This window comes from Ascaphus truei, chromosome 1 (genome assembly GCF_040206685.1).
Source record: "Ascaphus truei isolate aAscTru1 chromosome 1, aAscTru1.hap1, whole genome shotgun sequence".
Classification (NCBI taxonomy): Eukaryota; Metazoa; Chordata; class Amphibia; order Anura; family Ascaphidae; genus Ascaphus; species Ascaphus truei.
In genome coordinates this window covers 393,431,714-393,456,936 of record NC_134483.1, presented here as the reverse complement: position 1 = coordinate 393,456,936, position 25,223 = coordinate 393,431,714, and the positions used below count along the sequence as shown (strand labels likewise).

The following is a 25,223-nucleotide window of genomic DNA, read 5'->3' as shown; positions in this document are numbered from 1 at the left end:
AAATTGAACATTAAGTGAAAAAATCTATACATTTACTCAGCATTGCACCTTAACCCGTTGCGTGCCACAGCCCCGTCGACACTTTGCGATCATGTGGCCACTCCTCCGTATTGTGGCATCACTGATGACAGATCGTGTTGTGCGCTCCTGTAAGCGATCTCGCCTAGATAAACGTGCAAATCGAATAGGATGTAGCTACCACGTCATGGGTTCCCTGGAGAGCCAGACCCTATGAGAGGGGTGGGCAACTCCAGGCCTCAAGGGCCACCAATAGTTGCCATGTTTGTTGTTAGCAGTGGGACAGATGGCAGACATCTTTGTCTGCACAGGGATATCGGTTCCTCCTTAAACTAGGGAGGATGGGGAGTTAATGGTCGCTCTTTTAAGAAATCATCACTTCTGGGAACCACCAGTTCAGGTATAAAATGAAACAATTCCTCGGGCTAGGGCAGGGATGGGCAATTCCATCCCTCGGTACTTCTTTTTCTTCAGACCCTAGATCATTGTAGTCATGGAGGAGGAACTGAGAGACATACATCTGCACTTAATTGTCTTATACTTTCTCTCTTTAATTTCTACATGCTAGGGCTGCCGTTATATAGGTGTAACCCATGTCGTCGCCCCCCTCCCCCCCCCCAAGGGAGAATCACTGCATTACTTTATGATGGTTCTACCTGTTGGTTCACAAGGAGGCCCTGAGTGTCCGCCGGTGGTAGTGGGGATAAATAGGATAGGCTTTAGGGTTCTTTCTCAGTTCTCCACTCGGTGCAGCACATCCCTTGCATGCAGGTGCCCCAACAGAGCTGGGTGCAGTCTCTGCAGGAAAGCTCTCTGGTACTCCCCCAGTTATTCTTACAGCACACAGCATACAACGGTACACTTCTTCTTGGGTCCCTGGAATCAATCTCCAGGGCTTGGGGTCCTAATGGCCTATCCCCAGCTCCCTTATTACCTGGTGGAATAAGGGGTAGTTGCCCCACTACCCTAAAGGAGAGGGTCTCTTCAACACTCCCAGCTCCAGAACCAGAGCTCTACTCCAACTCGAGACCCAGCTCTGAACTACTAAATTTAGGCTGGGCAGCTCCTTATGTACCTAGAGGGAAGGTCTTAGGTCTGAGCCCCTGATTGGGCAGCACACAGACCCCAAGCATGCCCCCCTTGTCACTCAAGGTAGCTGCTTACTGCAGTGGAAAACCCAGATTAACCCTAACACTGCCTGCACTGGTACCAGGCCTTTTGTGTTAGGCAGGGTAGATTAGTAGCCAAGAGGATATATAGCTACACACTCCCCCTGGTGGAATCTCACAGACTCCGCTGAGACCCAATTTTCACACCATCCCTTAAATTTGAAAACCTGGAACAATGCGTACAGTTTATGGCATAACAGTTTTATCAATGTCTGGATCCCTCCCATAACATGGAGAACCCATAACCCCCTTCAATAATAATGCTTTGAGTCAGACTTCCTAACTAACCTGCCCTCTTGGTCAGGGACAGTAACAGAGTACATCCTCTTGGGACCCGGCTCAGGAATATATTCTACCCGGGTCATGTAGATATTTCTCCCTACCCTCCAGACTCACATTAGATAACATTTGTTATCTTCACTGAAGTACTTAGAAATACTACACCTAGAGGCTAAGTACTGTAGGACACCTTCCCTCAACCACTCCTCTCGGTTGGCCTCTATCTCTCTCATTATAGGCTCGGGGACATATGGGTAATCATACCCATGGGACTGACGGTACCTTTGAACTATCAATTGGTCAGCCTGGCTGAGTTTAGTTAATTTACGTCCACATGTCGGGCCCGGTAGCACCCAAAACAGTGGTTCGTGAGAGGGTTGTTTTTGATAGGTTAGGATTAAGCCGGATGGTTGTATCAACCGTAGTTTAATTTTCCTTTCTTTTTTTCTGAGGGCCTCTGACTTCTCTTCCGTAGAGAACTCTCCTTCCTCCCACCAATGATCCACAATGTCCCCGCTAAACAGCAAGAACCATGTCCGGTTCATATGATGAACATAACCTTGAAACATGGTGTCCCACCATGACAATACTTTACTTTACCCACATTTGCATTACACTCAGACATATTAGATTCAGAGGTTGCTCTAGACAGTGTCTCTCACCTGTCTGACCTTTCTGACCCTTCTTTGCAGAAAGCCAGATATTCATCCATCCCTCCCCCAGCAGGATCTCCATCAAACCCACCCCAGTTTCTATCCTGATTTGTCATGGGCAATGTCTGGTAAGGCCTTAAGATTCGCAAGGTCTCTGTGTGTGTTAGTCCTGGCATGTCTACCATGACCTGTTCCTGCCAGCACCTTACAGTTATCAGGGTCCATAGAGGCCTTACACCCTCAGCCCTTGGCTCGGTTGTGGGGCCTCTGTAATATCAAGTCAGTCTGGGCCTTACTCACCTGAGTGGGTATAGCACTGTTCTCCTCCACCCCGGTGGTTACCTCCGTGATGACCACATCCAGTCGCACCGGAAGGGTGTTGGTAGCTGCGGTGAAGAAAGAAGTACCATCCAGTACCTCACTGATTTATCCCTCCGCTGGAACCTGGGAAGGAAGCTCATCTTCACCGCTCCATTGATTCTTGGCAGTCGCGTGGTTCTCCCGGCCAGGAGCAGGCATGTCCGACGCTGCCTTTCGAGGAACCGCCAAGGCCTTGGCGCTCCGTTCCAGATACACCATCGCCTTCGATGACATCATCAATGACATCCGTTCTGTTCCCTCTTCAGGGTAAGCGTCTCCAGGGCAGCCGCACTTGAGAGACACTCCGGCCGCAGCATCATGTTGGAGCGCCTCCCTTCACTGTCGTCCGACGTTGCTTGGGGCTCGCCCCCAGGGGTTCCCAGACTGCCAAACACCCCCTCCAGGTGCCCTACATATAAGTCCTTAGAATGATTATAAACTAGCACAGGCTAGCAGACATTAACACACATTAGGGAGCAGCACAGACTGCAGTACCACTGGCAGGGAAGTTGGTCCCTTGCTGATCAAGAGTCCCCTGTACACTACACCTGCCCCCCTCTTCTTCTCTCACATAACAGGAGCGTACCTTCTCTACTTGCATTGCTGTAAAAGCCTGTCCTGATAAGGGATCTCAGTAGCGCCTCCAAATGTAACCCATGTTAACTCCCCCCCTCCCAAGGGAGAATCACTGCAATTACCTTGTGATGGTGCTACCTATTGGTTCACAGGAAGGCCCCGAGTGTCCTCTGGTGTTATTGGGGACAAACAGGACAGGCTTTAGGGTTCTTTCTCAGTTCTCCACTTGGTGCCGCACCTCCATTCCCGCAGGCCCACAGAGCTGGATGCAGTTCCTCTCTGGTTCTCCCCCCGGATTAACTGCACTCTCAGACAGGAATATATAAAACTGGAACAGTCTTTATTCTTACAGCATAAAACTGGAACAGTCTTTATTCTTACAGCATACAACGGTACAATGCTTCTTGGGTCCCTGGAAACAACCTCCAGGGCATGAGGCCCTAATAGTCTATCCCCAGCTCTCATATTCCCTGGCAAAATAAGGGGTAGTTGCCCCACTCCCCTAAGGGAGAGGGTATCTTTAACACTCTCAGCTCCAGAACCAAAGCTCCACTCCAACTCAGAGACCCAGCTCTGAACTACTCTGTACCCAGGGGGGAGGTCTTAGGTCTGAGCCCCTGATTGGGTAGCACACAGACCCCAAGCCTGCTCCCCTGTCACTCAAGGGAGCTGCTTATTGCAGGGGAAAACCGGATTAACCCTAACACTGCCTGCACTGGTACCAGGGCTTATGTGTTAGGCAGGGTAGATTAGTAGCCAATAGGATATATGGCTACACAGGACAGAAACAGTCAAATGTAATTAAAGACCTATGGAATTCAATTATAACTTACATTAGCGATACTATGTATGTATATATATATATATATATATATATATATTCAAAAACAAATAGTCAATACCGTTCTGTGGCTAACAAAATGCTTTTATTTGTGAGATACAGTGATCTTTTCTTCGGGCGATGTTACAAGTGATTAAGCCAAGAAATTTACTTTCAAACAGGACAGCTAGGAATGTTCTCTGTGAGTGAAGTCTAATCCGCCCCCTTGTGCAGTATGCGATTTATGACTTAAGGTGTTAAATGGTCCCTGAATATTTGTGAAGAAGAAGAGATCAGTGTATCTCGAAAGCTTGCACAAATAAAAGCATTTCGTTAGCCACAGAACGGTATTGACTATTTGTTTTTGATTATTAAGCTCAGGTAACACGGTACAGATACCTCTACATCAATATATAATATATATATATATATATATATATATATATATATATATTGTATTCACAGTTATTGTATTTACTGTGGGTTCACAGTTTTAGTGTTAGGACCTGCATTTTTGGTTTACCTTGACGTTGGTATGCAGGCTTACGACGCTTTGGCCAAAGGGTTTAACTAAAAAAACAAGTAATTACTATTATTATTCAAGTATTTAAACTTTATACTCATTACCATATATGTTTTGTCAATTCGATGTAGCATTGGGCACCCCTGCCTTCTGTTGTACGTATACATTTGCCACGCTCAGTAGCACTCATTTTGGCATAAATATATATTCATGATGTGGTGGATGTAGGAGTTTGAGCTATCTGGGAATGTGTGTTAATATATATATATATGTAGCGCTGTTTCCCTCACCCTATGGGAGATATGGCGGCTACTGAGTGTGTGGTGCTTTACCTGTGGCTCACAGGAGGCCTGAACAACCGATGCTGGGAGCCTGGGGTGTACCTGATCCGTCTGGTGACAGCGTCTCCACCTATGAGGGATCCTAGCTATACTGGATAACCCAGTCACAGGACAATATACCCAGTAACACACCTGGGTATGGTATAACGGTATTTACTAGGCACAAACTTAGAACACACATAATATGCAACAACACCTTATAATACGTATATTGATATACAGTAACACATAGCTCACCACAAACCAGACGCGACCGCGAGGCTGAGGTAGGGAATTGTATAAACGCCAACCCACAACCGCGAAGACGCGCCTAGAGTGTAGATTGGTCTTGCAAGCCGGGTCGGGAGTATAGAATGTAGAGTGGTCGTTTATACTTGCCGAGTCTGGATTGGAGAGTTGCAGATCGTTGGGGTACTTTACCAAAGTCAGGATTGGAGAGTGTAGAGTAATCGTTGCGAGGATAGCCGAGGTCAGGATTAGAGAGTTCAGAATGGTCGTACGTAGCTGGGTCAGGAGAGGAGAGATGCGGAGTCCAATAACGTAGCAAGGGTTAGGCAGCAGTAGGAATCAGGCAGGAACCAACAAGGTTCAAGGCAGGAATGCAGCAAGGCACAGCGTCACACTAGGTTATGCTCAACAATGTGTGAATGAGCAAGGCAGCTATTTAAAGAGCCATCAACCAATGTATAACCACGGCGGAGCAGAAGTGGGGAATCCCATAGGCTGCTGGGTCACACAGGTTAACCCTATGACACAGCCCGATTAGAAGTGGAGGCAGAGCTACGTGTCACTTGCGCACTGCGCATGTCCCTCTGCGGAGCGTGCCCAAGTTTGAGGCGGTACCGAACACGCGCCGATCTGCCCACGTCACTAGGGTCAGGGGGCGGAGTCCAGGGCGCGAGTCAGTCTCGTGCCGGGCCGGCCTCTCCCTCGGGGGCGTAGACTGGGAAGAACGTTATTGGGGAGGCTGGGTGAACGAATGTGCCGCACGCCTTTGCGGAGGCGGGGCTTGGAGACAGAGCCCGCGGGAGAACAGATTGACTGCACGCAGTCCGCGTGCGCACATAACTGGACCATGAGATCGCGCATCCTGGGTGTCTGTCATGGCAGGGGTTCTCAGGTGAGGAGAAGGTCTCCAGCTGCCAGAATGGCAAATCCTCACATATACCCCCACAGTATTCCCACAGTGCTTGGTTGCAGGGGCACCAAGATCCCAGTGTCCAGTCCACGATAAGCACTCCCACCCCATGTGTGTGACAGCGCTGCCCACAGTAGAATGTTGATGCACTTGAAGATAGGGTATACCTGCCGTGTGCTCCAGACTGAAGACAGAGATCCATCCGGTCCCTTGCCGTCGCCGTAAGCGATGGTGTCCGCCTCCACGTGGGGTGGTATCTAGCTGGAGGGTTCCACCATAATAGTCTCTCTTTGTGTGGTGATCTGTCCCTATCTACTTGGCCTGTCTCTGCAGCAGCAACAAGCTCAAAGGGGAAGTCGGGGCCTAGCTGGGGCCTAAGGTTGTCTCTGGCCTAGTGCAGGGGTCACAGAAACCCTGCACATTCACCCTCACCCTTCCGTATCCCAGCTCCGACTGGTGTGGTCTAAGACGTGCGAAAAGTATCTATTCTCGGGAGCAGGGAATCCTGGTAGCCCTATTCGATGGTACGCACCATGTGGTGTTCATCTCAGTGGCTTCTGGGGGTTGTAGTCCCTCGCGGAGCTCCCTTCTAATTGGCGCCACTCGCGCTGCTATGGCGCATGCGCAAGCCTCCGATAATGGCTGTCGTGACTCTGGGCAACATTGCGCATGCGCGAATCATACCAGATTGAAGATTGCGGTGCCCTGCAAAAGGAGCCGCCGGGAGCCTCTGGGGACTTGGTCGCCTCTGGGGACTTGGTCGCCTCTGGGGACTTGGTCGCCTCTCTGACTGCCGCAGCGCTTCCCCGCGCCTACCGCTGGCACCTGCCCCTGCCTCCGCTGCCAAGCGCGTCCGCGCCGGGAGGTAAGGGACAGAAGGGGGACCCAGGGAGACTTGGACACATTTATAATCAGAAACAAATACGCTATGCCATTTTGTGGCTAACGAAATGCTTTTATCAGCAAATATTATATATATATATATATATTTATATATATATATATGCTATTTCAATGTCGTTCATTGTGTATAATGTATGTGTTGCATTGATACACAACTAGTACAAATGCATATTTCACTGGCTCTTTGAATGTATCAAAAGTATACTTCCATGTATTGTAGGATTACAATTAGAACACGCGTAGGGTCAGAGGTCACGTCGTCCATAGGTAGCAGAGGCTGATGATCACCTTCCGACTACTACACTGACAACAAATAGCAGAGGCAAAAATGGCTGGAAGGCAGCTCTCCTCGACCCAAGTCTTGTGAGAACTTTGCTGGGAGGCATATACTTTGTGTACTTACCTCAGACACCATTCGCGGGCGGACTCCAATAGTTGCGGACGCCCAAACGGACATTCTGATCTGTACGCTGTACATCATCTGACGGCGATTTCAGCAGCTGCAAGACACCGGAGTAGATATCAGCTTCATTCGAGCACCCTTCTTATGCCACATGCCCATAAGCTACCTACTCATTATAAGGGGGATTCAAATTTTTACGTTGGATAACCACCAATGTGGTTTAATAAATTCGTTTTTAATCAATTTGTATTTTTTTCACACATCTGTCCATTTCAGTATAGTAGACTGCCCTAGGCATTTTGTATGTCACATATTTTATAGTTTTTACTATAGCAGTGGTCCACTGGCCACATATATTAGCTCTCTCAATATTACACCATGTATGCCTTTTTTCAACGCTTTCCACGTACCCTGAATATTGTTTGATTAACCCCTCCGTGAAGTTCTCTGGATCCAGAACATTGGCTCTACACAGATCGCCTCGTGGTTTGAATTGGTCCTACAATTGGCACAATGAATTAGTGTTTTTCGACCATCTCCTTTATCAGTGGCACAGCCCCCCAGTCATCTTTTTTCCCGTATACAATTAGAACATGTTATAATAATGTTAGCTATGAAGAAGGGCATCAGTAAATACAAAACTGCAGTCGCTGTTGCTGTGCATCAGTATAAAAGTATATAGCCCCCCTCTGGAGACTACTAAGTAATGTAAGTTCCTTAATGGGTTAACCAGGTAGGTATTGCCCCTCCCCATCATGTGATATATGATGACTGTGCAGAAGGGATTGCCACTCCCTTGCATGTCTTGTGATCAGTGATGTCAATTTAGGGAGATAGTAGGGTATATATAGCTCCACCCAATACTCTAGAAGCAGGTTTCCCAGAGTTCTAACAGGGGGCCTCACTGTGAGTCCTGTAAATATGTTTAAATGTATAGCTATGTCCTGTCCCTGCCCATTATTTTAGTTAAGGATTGTGACCTATATAGTTAGCACCTATAGAAATTACCCAAGATTGGTATCTTGCTGGAAGAGAAGTGAGCATATGCTTAATAGAGTTCTCGGTGTGGTAGCTCCAGAGCATAATCAGATGGGCCCCACCAGAAGGTCCTTAGTAAACTCCAGATCCCATATGCATGGACGAGGTATGCAGTACACAGTAACGGGATACTGATATCAGAGAACAGAGTGTATTCCCACCATGGGCCCAGTTGAGATATGTAATTATTTACACTATGAAAGAGATTGCCAATCTAACTAATACTACGGGAAACAAACTCCAGTGTAGGAGTGAGAGCTACTAGGGGAAGAAGCACAGAGTAACATTATGAATTGACACCAGTTAATAAGTCTAATGTGAAATATGTCCTTGTATGGCAAGCCTTATATACGGATATGAATAAAGCTGTTTTTGTACTATAAAAGTACAAATTACATCCTTATTCTATCTGCATATCCATGCCCAGCCTGCACAGACCCAGCACCCTGAACATGTTTGCGAGACTGAGTATGAATGTATACAGTTCAACTTGATGTAAACTCCATTAGAGTCATGCAAGAAGGTTACAAGAATAAAAAAATCAGTTTCAAAGATTCAAATTATTACACACTACATCACACTTGGATGCAACTTTCAACAAGTTTGCTAAATGCAGCCCTCCCTTGAAACTGAATGTAAAAATAATAATATTGCAAGCAGCGTGACTTGCTGATTTAAATTTTTAAAGCAGCAATACGTGTGTTTTTTTTCTTAATAGGTGGAAGCAGAGTTTCTCCAGAGCTGAATCGCGTAAATTTTAGCTCCGGGACCCCTAGCTTCCCAAGATACCTACCTCCGTAGGGGGTGCTGGTAGCATCTCTGCGCATTTAAAGGTCCTGGTTACGCGGGCCAATAGGAACCTGCAAGGGTGATAACACTGCTTCCTATTGGCCTGCAGTATATTTAAGCTGACATTTAACCCAGCCGGAGCTGCTATTGGCGCCCTCTTCTGAGGTAAGTATCTCGGGAAGTAGGGGTCCCTGAAGATTAAATTAACGCAGTTTAGCTCCGGAGATCCCCTGCTCCCAACCTATAACTATAAAAAGAAAAGTTAAACAGAATTGCTACTTTAACAAGGGAACCCAGCTCCGTAGGTGCCACTTTACAGGGCAGTCTCAGATAACAAGTTATTTGTTTGTGTACTTTGCATTTATTTGTAATATTTAATTCTTGTTATATGCTATGTGCTGAAGGAAGAGACGACTCAATATGTCACTCATATTATATTGAGTGCATCTTGTATATCCACGTGAGTGTCCTTTGGTTATACTGTTTGTGCTGCTTCCCTAGCTGCCCCAGTGTCGGCCCGCTAGGGAGGTGCTGAGGCTGCTCTATAGTGTCTATAGTGCTCCATTTCCACTGGGCCCCTGGCAGGCCTGGTATTTCTCTCAATCTGTCTGTGATCAGCATCCCCGTCTTGTGTACTGAATGCTACCACATGGTCTTCTGGGTGAGAGTTAGCTATGGCCCTCCGATTGGGCTGGTCCAACTATGCTTTGGTGCTGTGACTTGTGGATCAAGTCTGGGCATAGGCTGCCTCTCTGTGAGCTTTTAGAGTAGTGTGGAGCCACGTCTGAGAATGCTACCTAAACAGGGCACTGTACCTCACTAGAAAACAATAAAGGGGATCCCTATCCTAGACCTATCTATATACTGAACTTCCTGTATATACAATATACACAGCGAGGTCTGGCCTCTGCATCTCCTAAAAGGACCTGACTTTCTAGAAGCCTCTCCCCTCTATATATATCCTGCGATGACATCACTATCACTGGGCAGAAGAGGGCAGGGCTATAATTCTGCCTAGTCACCCAGCACCATGTGATGGGGAAGGGGCATTACTACTGTACAGATAACCCCTTAAAGCCATAGTAATCCCAAAGTGTGGTTACAAAAAGGATCCCTTATTTTTAGCTTACTAATTAGACTGTGACTTTGTTGGCAATATCTGAGACAATAACAAGAAATTAAGCTTTTTAAATTGTATTATTTGTTTTGTATTATTGACATCATATTTTGGTCACATTATATGAGAGAGAATTGTACCAATACAAAGATCACCTTGTTCTGAAAAAAAAAAACAATCGTTTTTATAGGTACTGCACCGACACACTTTATTCGAGCAAATGCCCAGTATGTACCTGGCAGATACCTGGAATGCGCCGCTCCTCACCTCTGACAAGCCCCGTTGCGTTTGCCTTCCCAGCCTGGGTTCATGCCTGGCTGACGGGCGGCTGATCTGTTAAATGATAATGGTTAGGATTTAATAGGCTGCAATGCTTAGCGTGTCTACCAGATGGCATAAATTCATGAATTGTAATGCAGTATATATATATATACTGTGCAGTATTGCAGCCAGCAGGAATAAAATGCTTCAATCCCTGCCTGAAAAATACCTCAATGCACTCGGGCAGAAAACAGTCACAAACCTCAATACACCCGGGTATACCCGAATTCGTGGGACTAGCCGAGCTCGAATAAAGTGTGTCGCCAGTGTATTTAACAAGTCTCTCATAAAAATCATGGTTGAACAATTGTACAGTTTAACAACTTGTGTGGCCACGTAGATAGCAACCACCCAGACAGTAAAAAGGTTAAACTTGGCTCCTATTGTAATTTCCACCTGAATGTCATATTATACAATGATTAAATCAGCAATTCTGCCCATTTTGGTTATTTTGAACCATAGGGTACTCCGGAGCTATTTTTCGGTTAGGTTCTTGGATTTTCAAAGATGGCGCTCTCAATCATCCAGTAGGAAGCCACAACGTCATCCGTTGCAGCTTCCTATTGGCCTACAGAATTTGTCTGGTAATTTTGATTTCCTGAACGGGAGCTTTGTACCAGTAAAAATAGCCAACTTCAGCTCTGGAGGACCCTCTACCCATGGCTCAAATTCTTTTTTTTTATTTTCTTAAAGTGGGTGGAGCAAAATAAGTAGGAATGATTTTGCAGACAAATTTTCTGCATGCAACTGAGCTCCCTGAGAATTCCTCTTTCAGCTTAATGATATCACTGGAATTTCGGAAAATCTGCGGCATTCTTTCGAAACTTAGGTATGTGCTGTAATAAAAATTGACTGAAAGCAGAATACATTGGGGCCTTCAGATATAGCCAGTAGCTTGTTTCCCATTTGGCCCGGGCTTAGGGCGGCAAAGTTTTGGGGGCGGCAAAAAACTCCACCGCCATATACTTTTGCTGCGCTCTTGGGCCTATCGGAACTAATGGGAAGTCATTTTATCTGTTGCAGCTGCCTCTTTACCTGTCACCCTCCTCCTTCTGAACCGCAGGGACGTCACCAATGTGACGTCATGGCGACACGTTGCCATGGCAATGCAACTTCGCAGCGTCAAATTAAATCATGATGTCACGTGACCATGGCAACGTGACGCCATGTGACGCCACGTTTGGGACGTCCGTGGCTTCATTTGATGCTGCAGTTCAGAAGGAGGAGGGGGGGGGGGCGCCAGGTAAGGAGGCGCGTGCCACAGCTGTGCCTAGAGGTGGCGGAAATCCGCTAAATACTATATAGCATATATATATTACCCCCATTAACCCACGTAAAAGCACTAAATTATGCGTTAAATAATACATGTGTTAACTCCTAAACCAGGAGTTCTCAACGCCACTCCTCATGCCCCCCAACAGGTCAGGTTTTCAGGATACCTTCAGCACAGGTGGCTCAATCAGAGTCCCAGTCGAAGATTGAGCCTCTGATTGAGCCACCTGTTCTAATTCAGGCACTGATTGAGCCACCTGTGCTGAAGCAGGGATATCCTGAAAAGCTGACCTGTTGCAGGGGCTTGAAGACTGGAGTTGAGCACCCCTGTCCTAAACCATTGTTTTCAATAGCACTACTGTTAAATAACGCACAAGGCATTAACATATTATATTGCGTTAACGGGAGCAATAACGACTGCTACATCTGTATGTACAAATAACACACATTCCCAGTTAGCTCAAACTCCTACATCCACCACATCATGAATAAATATTAATGCCAAAATGAATGCTACTGAGCGTGGCAAATGTATACGTACAACAGTGGTGCCTACATCAAATTGACAAAACATATATGGTAATGAGTATAAAGTATAAATACTTGAATAATAATAGTAATAACTTGGTTGTTTAGTTAAACCCTTTGGCCAAAGCGTCGTAAGCCTGCATACCAACGTCAAGGTAAACCAAAAATGCAGGTCCTAACACTAAAGCTGTGAACCCTTCCTGTTACCTCTGTATGAGGGGAAGGAACTGCTGTGAGTCCTGTCCATTCAGCAAGTTGCTAGAACCTCCCAAGTTAAAAAGGTGGGGAGGGGCGAACTCTGGGGGGAGGTGCCACCTAACCTGCAGAGACTGTTACCAGTCAGAAATTAATTAACACACATTCCCAGTTAGCTCAAACTCCTACATCCACCACATCATGAATATATATTTATGCCAAAATGAGTGCTACTGAGCGTGGCAAATGTATACGTACAACAGTGGTGCCTACATCAAATTGACAAAACATATATGGTAATGAGTATAAAGTATAAATACTTGAATAATAATAGTAATAACTTGGTTGTTTAGTTAAACCCTTTGGCCAAAGCGTCGTAAGCCTGCATACCAACGTCAAGGTAAACCAAAAATGCAGGTCCTAACACTAAAGCTGTGAACCCTTCCTGTTACCTCTGTATGAGGGGAAGGAACTGCTGTGAGTCCTGTCCATTTCAGCAAGTTGCTAGAACCTCCCAAGTTAAAAAGGTGGGGAGGGGCGAACTCTGGGGGGAGGTGCCACCTAACCTCAAGAGACTGTTACCAGTCAGAAATTAATTAACACACATTCCCAGTTAGCTCAAACTCCTACATCCACCACATCATGAATATATATTTATGCCAAAATGAGGGCTACTGAGCGTGGCAAATGTATACGTACATCTGTATGTACTAAGCGTCGCAAACAGCTTTTTTTGGACTAAAATTGGTGCAGGGAAATCTTATTTTACATTGCACTTATATGTACTGAAAGAAAATGCAGCAAAAGGCCAAAAGTCCATAAAGTTTAACTTGGCTTAAGACCAAAAAAGTCAATAATTATGAAGTAAGATTGATGAAATGAAGATACTGTTGATATATTACTGAAATGGACTGGGGGGGGTGTCTCTAGAGTAGGATTGAAAGCGATTCTCTGTTTCCATTTTGTCTGTTATGTCCTTAGTATCCCTTTTGTCTGTAAGAATGGGGTGTGAGTGAGTTTTTGCTTTTGGCAGATTTACGACTGTGCCTGTAGTTTACGCCCACATTCCTACAGTAAGATGCTACCTGGTTCCTATACAGAGCTGTGTCAATGTAGTTTTAACCAGGTTTTAATGATCTGTAATATGATTAGTTTAAGAATTATGGAGTGGTTAGTATAATCTGCCTAGTAACACATTTTAGACAAAGGAAATTAAATGTATAAAAAAGCCTGCTTGGGCACTCCCTGGCAGAGTCTCATTTTGACTTTTGTGGGTGTGATCATACTCTGTGCTGTACGTACAGACAATAAAGTACTTAATATCAACGAACCCTGTTTGTGAATTTGCAAACATTGACAATAATGTTACCACAGAATTACTGTAAGTCAATCCATCGACCCACAATTGTATTACAGGTTTGCAAAATGCATTATGTTCACAGTGTGGCTATTATAAAAGATATGACACTAATAATGTATATTTACTAACAGTAGTTGTAAATTAAAAAAAACACCTAGTTCTGTTTTAATTTAAATTGTGCCAATCAGCTTTTCAACATGAAGAAATGTGTCAAAATGAATTTCAGACTTCAAATGATGTGTCATATGTATGAAGCATTTACACATACAGAGTACATTTTATGCTGATTTGTACTACTTTATAGAACTAAGATTTGTACTCACAAAACGGAAAAAAATATACGATCTTAGTACACAAGCTTAGTAACGTTGCTCTACTAATACATTTGTTTTCAGTTCTGCACGAACACTTAAAATGGCATATATTTTGATTTATTGCTATTTTATTTTAGATTGCTACAGTATATGAGACAGGAGTCTTGCTATTTCAGAGTGTGTGATACTATGTGCAACTGCCCCTTTTAACAGACGTATGGTGCTCCTGCTATCACAAAGGAAGAGGTAATTTTAAAACAAAACCTCTTCTTTTTAAAATAAAAAATAATTTAAGTTTAATTATTTTTGAAAAATAGGAAATTACCCCATGCTGACACATCAGATTGCCTTGGTGTTTTTACTCGGGCATTGTACATCGAGTGATATTAAGCAATCAGTATATTTCATTAAAGTTAATTGCACAGATACTTTCTTAATATAACAGGTGCTGCTTGCACAGGTTTCAGACAGGGAATACTCTGATTGGTCTAGACAGTTGTCATGGGCAAGATGAACCTGTCACCCCACTCAGCTGTCAAAACAGCTGTTTGCAATATTCCATTCATCCATTATTCATGGCAGAGTTCCACTTGCATTCTACTTTCAAACACTCACAAAAGGGCTAGTAGTTTTTGTTTTTAACCTTTTGTGTGCTGGCGGCCCCGCCTTTGAAAGGCCCTGAACCCAGGAAACGTAAAACCAGTTCTCCTCTTCCGTTTCCCTTCACGGATGGCGCCCTGAGCTTCACAATAATGCAGGACTCAATCAAAGCTTGAGGGGGGGCGGGTATGGCACGCAAAGGGTTAATGGAGGTAGCGATTTGTACTAAAATAGCCATGAAAGTGGGAACTGTCTCTTGGGTGATAAATGGGTGAGAGATCTCTCCCTGCTTATTTCTAAGAATCCTGCGCCTGAGAAACGTTCTTATTTCAAAGGCATTCAGACGGGCTAACCCTGTAAAAAATAGCGAACCTCTGATCTGCTCTTGGATGATTTGCCATTTAAATCCTACAGTAAGGCACAAAGATTTAAGTGCTGCACTCCCTAGTCCAGGGCTGGGCAACTCCAGTCCTCAAGGACCACCAACAGGCCAGGTTTTCAGCATAGGTGGCTTAATCAGTGGCTCAGCCATACAAAAAAAATCCAGAGATCCTGTTCACTAGGCCGCCAAATTTAAAAAAGGAGGTTGGCGCCCAGTGAGTTAAGATGTGTAAGCGAGATCGAGGGCTGGCTTAGCACTAAACCGAAAGGGGTTTCCAAATGTAAAAGTTGTAAGGCCTGTAAATTTGGGACTAAGGGAATACAATTTAAATCCAATCAAACAAGCGAAGTATTTGATATCTCGCATTATATTAACTGCAGACTGGATTATGTTGTGTATGTGTTCAAGTATCCTTGTAATTTTCAGTATGTTTGGTCGTACCACAAGGCCACTGAGGACAAGGATAGTGGAGCACATTCACTGTATTAAGGTTAATTAAAGAAGAGGCAATAGAAGTCCAAGAGAGACTTAAATAAGTAAACATTCTCTCATTACAAGTCAGATCTTCCAATAAGAGCTTTATATGGTATTTTTATGTGTGTCTAGTTTTTTCAAACATTTAATATATCTATTTGTAATATCTTTATGATGCTAATGATATTAAAGCCCCTCTTTTTATGTGCTAATTTAAGAATGTCACAAGTGCACTCCTGTGCACTCCATTCTTGACATTATGAAAGAGGGGACTGTTTGTACTCATAGTTAATAAGATGTACATATTTGTTTTCTCTTTTCCCCTTCTTATTCCTATTCATGCTATTGTTTTTTTTCCCAGTGGGTGGGTTCTGTTACCCACAAACAAGACAAGACCCTGGTACTGAGTTGGAAAGGTATGAAACCACGCACCGACAGCAGCGGAGGCGTGCCTGGAAGGCGGATTGTAAGCGTAGCCGAGTCTGGGTAGGAGAGAGTGGGTTAGTCCGTATACTCGCCGGGGTCTTGGGTTATAGAGAGCAGCATAGTTGAAGTCTGTTAAGCCGTGGTCTGGGATTGGAGAGTTGAGAATCGTCGAAGTCCGTGTAGCCGTGGTCTTGGGTTAGAAAGGTAAACGTAGTCGAAGGTAAGCCGGGGTCGATAGCCAGAGGGGTTTCACAAACAAGCCGGGTCGGTACACGAGGAGACAAACTGCAAGACTAGAACAAGAGCTAGGCACAACAGAACTGTGAGGCACAGAAGGCTACAAGTGATTAAGCTGAGCAATGCTAGAGAGTGCGATCAGGGTATATATCTGGCATAGCAGCCAATAGGACAGGGGCTGAGCGGAGGTGCGGCCCCAGCGGGAGCCGTGATAGGCACAGAGACAAGTGGCAGTCTGATTACGTGCGATGCGCAATGCTACGCTCCGAGGCAACTCTAGAAGAGCTGCGTGTGTGCGCGCGCTCTAAACAGAGCGGGGGTGCGCGCACGTGCTGGTGCCAAGACGGAGGACTGAGTAGCAGCAGGTAAGGAGGGAACACGTCGCAAAGGACGTGTTCCCCGATTCCTTACACTAAGTAAAGAACTGTGTATTTTTAAATGTTAATTGAGGACACTAAGGAAGTACTACTTAAGGAAGACCATTTGAGCAACGGATCACTGAGCCCGTGACAAAGCTGCGGTTTCTGTGGTGAAACGCTTAGGGCTGCGACCCTCCCACCTGACCAGATGCTGGACCGGAAACTCCCGTACCTCCATACGCTACATCACTTTTCCGGAAGAGTTATATCTGGTGTTCACTATAGGGAAAGGAGGCAGGTGTTCATGAGAGGTGGAGAGCTGTGGGGATACTTCTATAGACCCAGAGTGGTCACAATGCAATTTTTATCTTGTAACATGTGAGTACAATCCATATGTTTACCTTTTTAATTTTGTCATAAAACATTACACTTTATCAGTTTTCTTCTTAAATGGGGAGGAGAACAAACAGAAGGAATTAAATCCCATTGCAAGGACAGAGATAATCTGATTATTTATTTATAAAATGTTTTACCAGGAAGTAATATGTTAAGAGTTACCTCTCGTTTTCAAGTATGTCCTGGGCACAGAGTTATGATGACAGATACGTGGTTACATTAGGTGATCAGGGTTATACATTATATATAAAGACATTGCATTACATTAGGTGAACAGGGTTATACTGCACCGACACACTTTATTCGAGCAAATACCCAGTATGTACCTGGCAGATACCTGGAATGCGCCGCTCCTCACCTCTGACAAGCCCCGTTGCGTTTGCCTTCCCAGCCTGGGTTCATGCCTGGCTGACGGGCGGCTGATCTGTTAAATGATAATGATTAGAATTTAATAGGCTGCAATGCTTCGCGTGTCTACCAGATGGCATAAATTCATGAATTGTAATGCAGTATATATATATATACTGTGCAGTATTGCAGCCAGCGGGAATAAAATGCTTCAATCCCTGCCTGGAAAATAACCCAATGCACTCGGGCAGAAAACAGTCACAAACCTCAATACACCCGGGTATACCCGAATTCGTGGGACTAGCCGAGCTTGAATAAAGTGTGTCGCCAGTGTACATTATATATGAAGACATTGCATGAACAGTTAAATATAAAATAAGTTATAGGCGTATGCAACAGGTACAGATCACATTAAAATGTGAGACAGCTTTAGTTTTGAAAGTACTTAGGCTGGTGGTGGTTTTGAGAGTCTCAGGTAAATTGTTTTAGTTGTGGGGTGCACGGTAAGAGAAAGCGGAGCAGCCGGATACTTTGTTGAACTTTGGGATCAACAAAACTCCCTTGGAGTCAGATATCAGGTGATAAGAGCTGCATGTGGTAGGGGTGAGGAGCTTGTTCAGATAGGCGGGTAGCTTGCCCAAGAAGTATTTGAAGGCAAGACAGGAAAGATTAACTTTGCGCCTAAACTCAAGTGATGGCCAATCTAGTTCTTTGAGCATTTCGCAGTGATGTAAGTTGTAGTTACATTGGAGGACAAAGCAGCATACTGAATTGTAGAGGGTAAAATAGAAGAGCAAAAAGAGGACAACACAATCAATATGTATTATGTGGTGCCCACACCATGTTGTAGTCTCTTTTAGTCCCAATGTAAGGCAGGAAACCCTGTAATTCTTTATATGGGGTTTATTTACAGGGATTAAATCATACAACAGGCCCACCATCCCTTTATGTCAAAACAAATCATAAAATAAAATACCTATTCACGTTAGAGAAAATAACTTAACTTTTCTTCAGCCCTTTCTAATGATAGCTGGCCAACTATACTGGTTCCCAGCTTAAAACATGCCCTGGCATTCTTCTGGCTCTTCTTTTGCGGGGTTTTAATGTTGTTTTTAAAAGTTTGTTTTATAATTGTAATAATCCTAATCTGCATTTTATTACTGCACCCCACATGAACAGTCTTAAGACAACAATACAGTGTTTTGCTTATCTTAATCCATTGGAGCTGACGTCCCCGCTTCAGCGCAGCCTTGCGTCCTTTCCTTCTTAGGGGAACTTGGCCCCACGTGAGCCCAGAGAAACTCTCCTCTGTACAGTGGCGGACGATCTAAGTCTAAAACGGCTAGATCCGCGGCTCTCAGATTATCCCGGTTAGGTGCGTTTTTTTGTCATTTTCGCCCGGAGTTAACTGCGTTATTTTCACGCTCGTGATATTAGCATTTTATTCTTGCTGTCTGCAATACTGCAATGCTGTGTAAAAACTCAGGGGGGCATTTGCGAGCTGTTGTCTTGGAAGTCTAATACCTTCGCGGTTCAACCTACGTCAGTACACAGTCTGTGTGTGCGCGCGCAGTAATTCTAAATTTGCATATTTAAAGTATACATGCATTTGCAGTGCTGTGCTGCTGTACGGTACAGCATGTCACATTTGAAAATTGTTGAAACGCATAGGCGTGTACAGTACTGTAACAGTGTCACATTTCGACATATACAGCGCTCTCCCCTCGCTCAGGATAATTAACTGCACTGCAGGGCATTTCAACTTCTTATCTTCTGTGCAATGCAGTACATCTCTCCCACACCATTCCTTTGAATGTGTGTCTGATTTCAATCACATTCCTGCTTGACAGCAGGTGATTACTGTGCATGCGCCTGTAACTTCGCCCACCACTGCTTGCTTGCCTGAGTAAGTGACCAAAAAAAAATAAAAAAATAAAAATATTGTAATTTTTATTTTCTCCACAAGCCTGCAAAACCCATCTTACTGTATTACGATATTCAATCTGTGCTGTAGCTTTTGACTGTGACCCTGTGCGTTTGACTGCACATGGTTGATTTGTGTGCTTTTTACGTACTGTATTTGGGGATGTATTATTACTGTGAGAGTATTGCAGTACTGAACTTCGTGAGGGAGAAGACAGGGAGCCGGGTGACTTTGTTAGACCGGGCTGTGGTCAGATCATCCCTGAAGTGCCACGCTGTTGCGACGCCCTACGGAGGAGGGGGAGCTTGAGGAGATCACGTGGTGACGCAGTCTGAAGCCGTCACGTGACACGGAAGGGCACTCCAACCCCTGGGGGGGCGGAAGCAGGCAGCGGCCGCGCTGTAGCAGCTGGCATAGTATCCCCACACAAAGACAACCTTGCACAACTCCAGCACGCATCTGTGGATTACCACATACTGCCTAAACTGACCAGATGTTTGTGAGTGTATTGTTGATTGATTTTTTTCTGTGATTTTAACCTAGTAAAACTTTATTTGCACCAGGAAGTGTGCGCTTTCTTTTCTTCTCATCCTTTGCAGTTATATACTGTAATGTATAATATATATATATATAGTAATATAAGTGTGGATCTCCCCAGGAAATCTATTGTGCTAGCAAAGATAGATCTGCTTCTGGAGACCATGTTAAATGTGGAGCAACGGATGCTACATATGGATCAACGGATGATACATATGGATCAACGGATGCTAGATATGGATCAACGGATGGATCGACGGATGGAGAAGATAGAGCCTGACATAGCGGGTATACATCATTTGCTTGGTGTTAATACCCCTGTTTCCCCGACGCTGGAGCAGGGGAGTGACATGGATGTGATGAATGGGAGCATCGACCCCCTTCCATCACCAAGCGCACCCCCTCCACAAGAATATGTAGTGTACATGTATGCCGTTGAGGAGGACATAACAACCCCGTCAAGACCACGACAGGAGACAACACGGCGACCAAGACCGGAGGAAAGCTTCCTCCCAGACAACCTACCATCGCCCGTCGCCTCAAGCACACCCGCTCGCAGAAGACCTACATTCGCTCGCATCGATACGGTGCCCGACATGACCCTGCGCGATCTGAAACCGGCGCTCAGGGAGAAGTATACTTTTTAAGCACCATGTTCCCTACTCGTTGTACTGCGACTGGGCCTTCAAAGTGAACTACGGCAGAAATCGCGTAAAAAAGGCGCTTCCTGCCAATTTCAGAAAGAACATTCTGGATGAAATGCGGCGCTTTTATCCAATTACAGATCCTGTAATGAAAGGCGTTCGAGACTGCATTAATGGCGTTTTGCGCCATGCATGGAATCGGCCATGGACGGACAATGTGGTGGACTTTCTGGATTAATCACGGGAACTGTAAGACCATACTGTTGTGCTGAACTGTGCTGTACATGTTTTGACCTGCTGAACTTACTGTAAATAAAGGAGATGTTTTGACCTGTTGTACTGTATTTAACTTACTGTTTTAACTTGCTGTACACACACACAGGACCTGCACAATTCCAGTCCATGAGGGCCGCAAACAGGCACGGTTTTCAAGGTTGTCCTGAAAACCGGGCCTGTCTGCTGCCCTCGAGGACTGTACTGGTGCAGACTGTTTTGCACACCATCCCACTGTATATGTTTTGACTTGCCGTTCTTTAATAAAGGAGATGTTGCGTTTTGTATATTTTATGAATAAAGAATTTGTTTTTAAAACATGTGACTGTAAACCATACTGACTGCCTGTAAATGTTTTTACTTTCTATACTTGTACATAAATGTTTTCACAACTGTAGCAGTAAACCATACACCTGTTGATGTTTTGAATTGCTGTGCACGTAAAATATTTCTACATTGTACAGTATTTGTAAATAAATGTTTTTGAACTTACTCCACCAATAAAAGAACATGTTAATTTGTTTTACATTGTTCCATTGGCTCCTTTGCTACTGTAACGAAATACAGCGTTTCTAGAATGTACACTACTGTCCAGGCACACTACTGTATACTGTAGGCATGCTCAGTACAAGAGTATTAAAAAAAAAATAGAAGACACATACAGTACTGTACTGTATGTACTGGCACTGTATAGAAGACACATACTGTATGTACAGTACTGTAATACATGTAGAATAAATGCATAGTTTTTATTTTTTCGTGTTTATTACACAGTATACTATTTATAAAAAAGTATTGTATACTGTACGGCCGCAAAACATCAGCATAGTGTACATCAGCCACTAAACTGTAGACTCCGGTACGTGGGTTTTTAAATCCGATTCAGCAATGTGCAGGGATTGTTATACAAAGCGATATTATCCATTGAAATCCCTCCATTAGCCGTTTTCTTTTCTGAGGAAAAACAAAAAGAAAAGTTTTACTGTAATGGTCTAAAGAAGTTCCCAGCCAGTCCCACCATAATTTTCTCAGGGGGCGTCTCCTGTTCACATGCGCATGCGCCAACTGTCGATGTAATGACACGCATACTGTATGCGTTTCAAGAAGGTTCCAATGCGCATGCGCCTAGCATTCCACCAATAGTTCAGTATCTGCAGTACAGTACTGTAGAAGCCGCTCAGCCAATAATATTGCTTACAGGAGAATCGCTTGACTTTTGAATCGCACCGATATTGATACTGTATTGTCAAAATAAAAAAAACACAGAAAATAATATGGCAACAATACTCACCATAGAATTTCCCATTCAGCTGGCGCCGGCGCTGGGCCACTGCCAGTCCAGTGTTCTTGATCATCCTCGTCGATAGTTTGCAGTGGGACTAGTCCACCTGTAGTCAGCTGATGAGGCTGGAAATTGCTTAGGTACATACAAGCTTGATCGAAACTGCACGCAAAATCCGGCTCAGGCTCAGGGTTGTCACTGACGGCGGGACCGTCATTGGAAGCCGGTGCTGGTGCATTGCTTGGCAGCAACTGTCGTTTCTTAGTTGGTTTTAACACGACCCTTCACCTTTTGCTGTCTGCATGATCATAGATACAGGAAAAAGCCGGTGATACTGCACCGACACACTTTATTCGAGCAAATACCCGGTATGTACCTGGCAGATACCTGGAATGCGCCGCTCCTCACCTCTGACAAGCCCCGTTGCATTTGCCTTCCCAGCCTGGGTTCATGCCTGGCTGATGGGCGGCTGATCTGTTAAATGATAATGATTAGGATTTAATAGGCTGCAATGCTTCGCGTGTCTACCAGATGGCATAAATTCATGAATTGTAATGCAGTATATATATATATACTGTGCAGTATTGCAGCCAGCGGGAATAAAATGCTTCAATCCCTGCTTGGAAAATACCTCAATGCACTCGGGCAGAAAACAGTCACAAACCTCAATACACCCGGGTATACCCGAATTCGTGGGACTAGCCAAGCTCGAATAAAGTGTGTCGCCAGTGTACACACCAATACCCTCCAACAAATTGTGGCTCAATACGATAAAAACAGGGATCGCTACATAACCTTTTCCTTATTGCACGCTTCCACATATGAGGAGCTGGCGAAAATTTGTAAAAGTCATAGTTTTCGATAAAATGCTGATAAATTTGAGCAACTGTTGCCATCTTATCATATGTTGCATTAATCGCGGCCCATATCAAATGCGCGTAACTTCTGTCAGGTTTTTGGAAAACGGGCTGCACTTGAACACTCATGGCGGGCGGCGGGCGGCGGGCGGCGGGTCTCTGGAGAATACTGTTTCCGAAACTGGTCTTTGTCTTTCTTTAATATGAAAAGCCTAAATTGATACATTTTTGCAACCTCTTCCTTCAGTCTCAAGGCCAAGTTACAATAGCACACTGTGGTATCTTTTTTAAACGAAACACCTGCAAGTCGACACATTACTGAAGCACATGCGCATTACAATTCATGCATATCTGCCATCTGGCAGACACGCGAAGAATTGCAACCTATTAAATCCGAACCATTCTCAATAAACGCATCAACCGCGCGTCAACCGTGCATGACCCGCGCATGACCCGCGGCTGGGAACGCAAAATGAATGCGGCATGCTCCAGGTGAAGTGCGTCACATTCCAGGAAAAAGCCATGGAAAAAACGGCGATGTGTTAGACTCAGATGTGCCGCAGCAGTATGTCCACGGTCAAGGACAGGACATCCCCGCTTCAGCACGGTCGGCCGTCCTTCTTCTTCCCTCTGGGATTCAAACCCAAGCAGTTCCAGCGGACTCCGCGATCACAATCCAGCAGGTCCAAGGAACTGTGCCAGCCTTACTTGCTCGGGAGCACTTCCCTGTCCCCCTCTCTGGGACAGCAATCTCTCACTCTGTGACTCTCAGCATGGCAGCTGCTGTTGAGTTCCCTAGGGAGATTAACTCTGTGTTGAAAAAGTCATATAGCTGCCCTATTCCAGCCCCTAGAGGACTGTGATGGTATCACAATTCATAAAAATGTATGGAAAAAATAAACAGGTTAAAAACTTACATATGCAATCAGGTCATATAAAAGTCTTCCACCCCACACGGGCGAATATAGGCACAGCCGGACGGACAGATGTAAGAGGTATAAATGAACAAACCCACAGTCCCAAAGTACAGTCATCGGTGATAAACAGGGATATACCCTAGCAGGTCCTGGTGTCGGCACTGCCGACGCTGGCATCCTCGTAGGTGGGGGGGGAACCTAAATGCATATGTAAGTTTTAAACCTGTTTATTTTTTTCCATACATTTTTATTAATACATATTGATTGTGTTTTTGTAACGCTCGCGCTAACCACAAGCAAGGCAAGACCTCAGTACAAAGCCACGCACCCACAGCAGCGGAAGCGTGCCTGGAAGGCGGATTGTCTAGCGTTGCCGGGTCTGGGTTGGAGAGAGAGTGTTAATCGGTATACTTGCAGGTCCTGGGATTGGAGAGAGTAGAATCGTAGAAGTCCGTTAGCCGTGGTCTGGGATTAGAGAAGTCGCCGTAGTCGAGGGTAAGCCGAGTTCAATATCCAGAGGAGTTCACTTACAAGCCGGGTCGGTACACAAGAGGTCAATCTGGAATACAAGACTGGAACAAGGCAAGGCACAACTGTAGGAAGCAGCGAAGCTACACCGAATTATGCTGAGCACTGACTGAGAGCAGGAACAGGGTATATGTAGGCAGACAGACAGGGGGTGGAGCGGAGGCGCGGCCCCAGTGGAAGCTGGGATAGGCTGCAGGAGACAAGAGGCACAGATGATGCTTGACACACAGCTGGGGATCGTTGCACGTTGTCACGTGCGCACACCGCATGAGAGAGCAGCGCGCCGCGTCCGGGGGGCGGAGCCAAGCTCCGTGGCAGGGGCTGAAGAGCTGCGGGTGCGCGCGCGCTCTGTAATCAAAGCGGGGTTGTGCGCAAGGGCGGAGAGGAGCAGCAGCAGCACTAGGTAAGAAGGGAACACGTCGCAAAGGACGTGTTCCCCGATTCCTTACAATTTTCCTTTTTTTGCGCGTCTATTTTAGTTTTTTGTTGCTACAGTTGACCCCACTGATTACGGGAGAATATTGAGCTGCAGGAGGAATGCGTTTTACCTTGGGATATTACTTGAAGTTCTTTGGCACTAGCGCGCACCTTTTTTCTCTCCTCTGAATTGTAGCAGGTGTCTAGTTTGCTTAGGTGAGTTTGGGATGCTGTGCCATATACTACGTTACATTGGTATTAGCATCTGCTGTGCGATGCACTTTCTGACCAGCGGGTTTAGGTGGGATTTCTTCCTATAAAGTACATGTACTTTGGCAAAGGTTTTGGATGTCAGTGTATCAATGTGCAACCCAAATGTTAAGGGGGACTCAAACCATATGCCAGATATTTGAAACTAGTGACAATGTGTGTGAGCTTATTCCCTTTACTTTTTTAATTATTATTTTTTATATGTAAAGCATATGACAATGTATAATTGTACATT

General features: G+C 45.0%; 1 protein-coding gene across 1 annotated transcript in view; it reads right to left on the bottom strand.

Moving 5' to 3' along the window:
* The window catches only part of TMEM192 (transmembrane protein 192), a 103,932-nt gene extending 96,675 nt beyond the window's left edge, over positions 1-7,257 (bottom strand). Inside the window, exon 1 of the mRNA XM_075612140.1 lies at positions 7,184-7,257. The gene's annotated coding sequence lies outside the window, so the exon portion shown is untranslated. The remainder of the gene's footprint in view (positions 1-7,183) is intronic.
* Between the last annotated feature and the right edge of the window lie 17,966 nt (positions 7,258-25,223).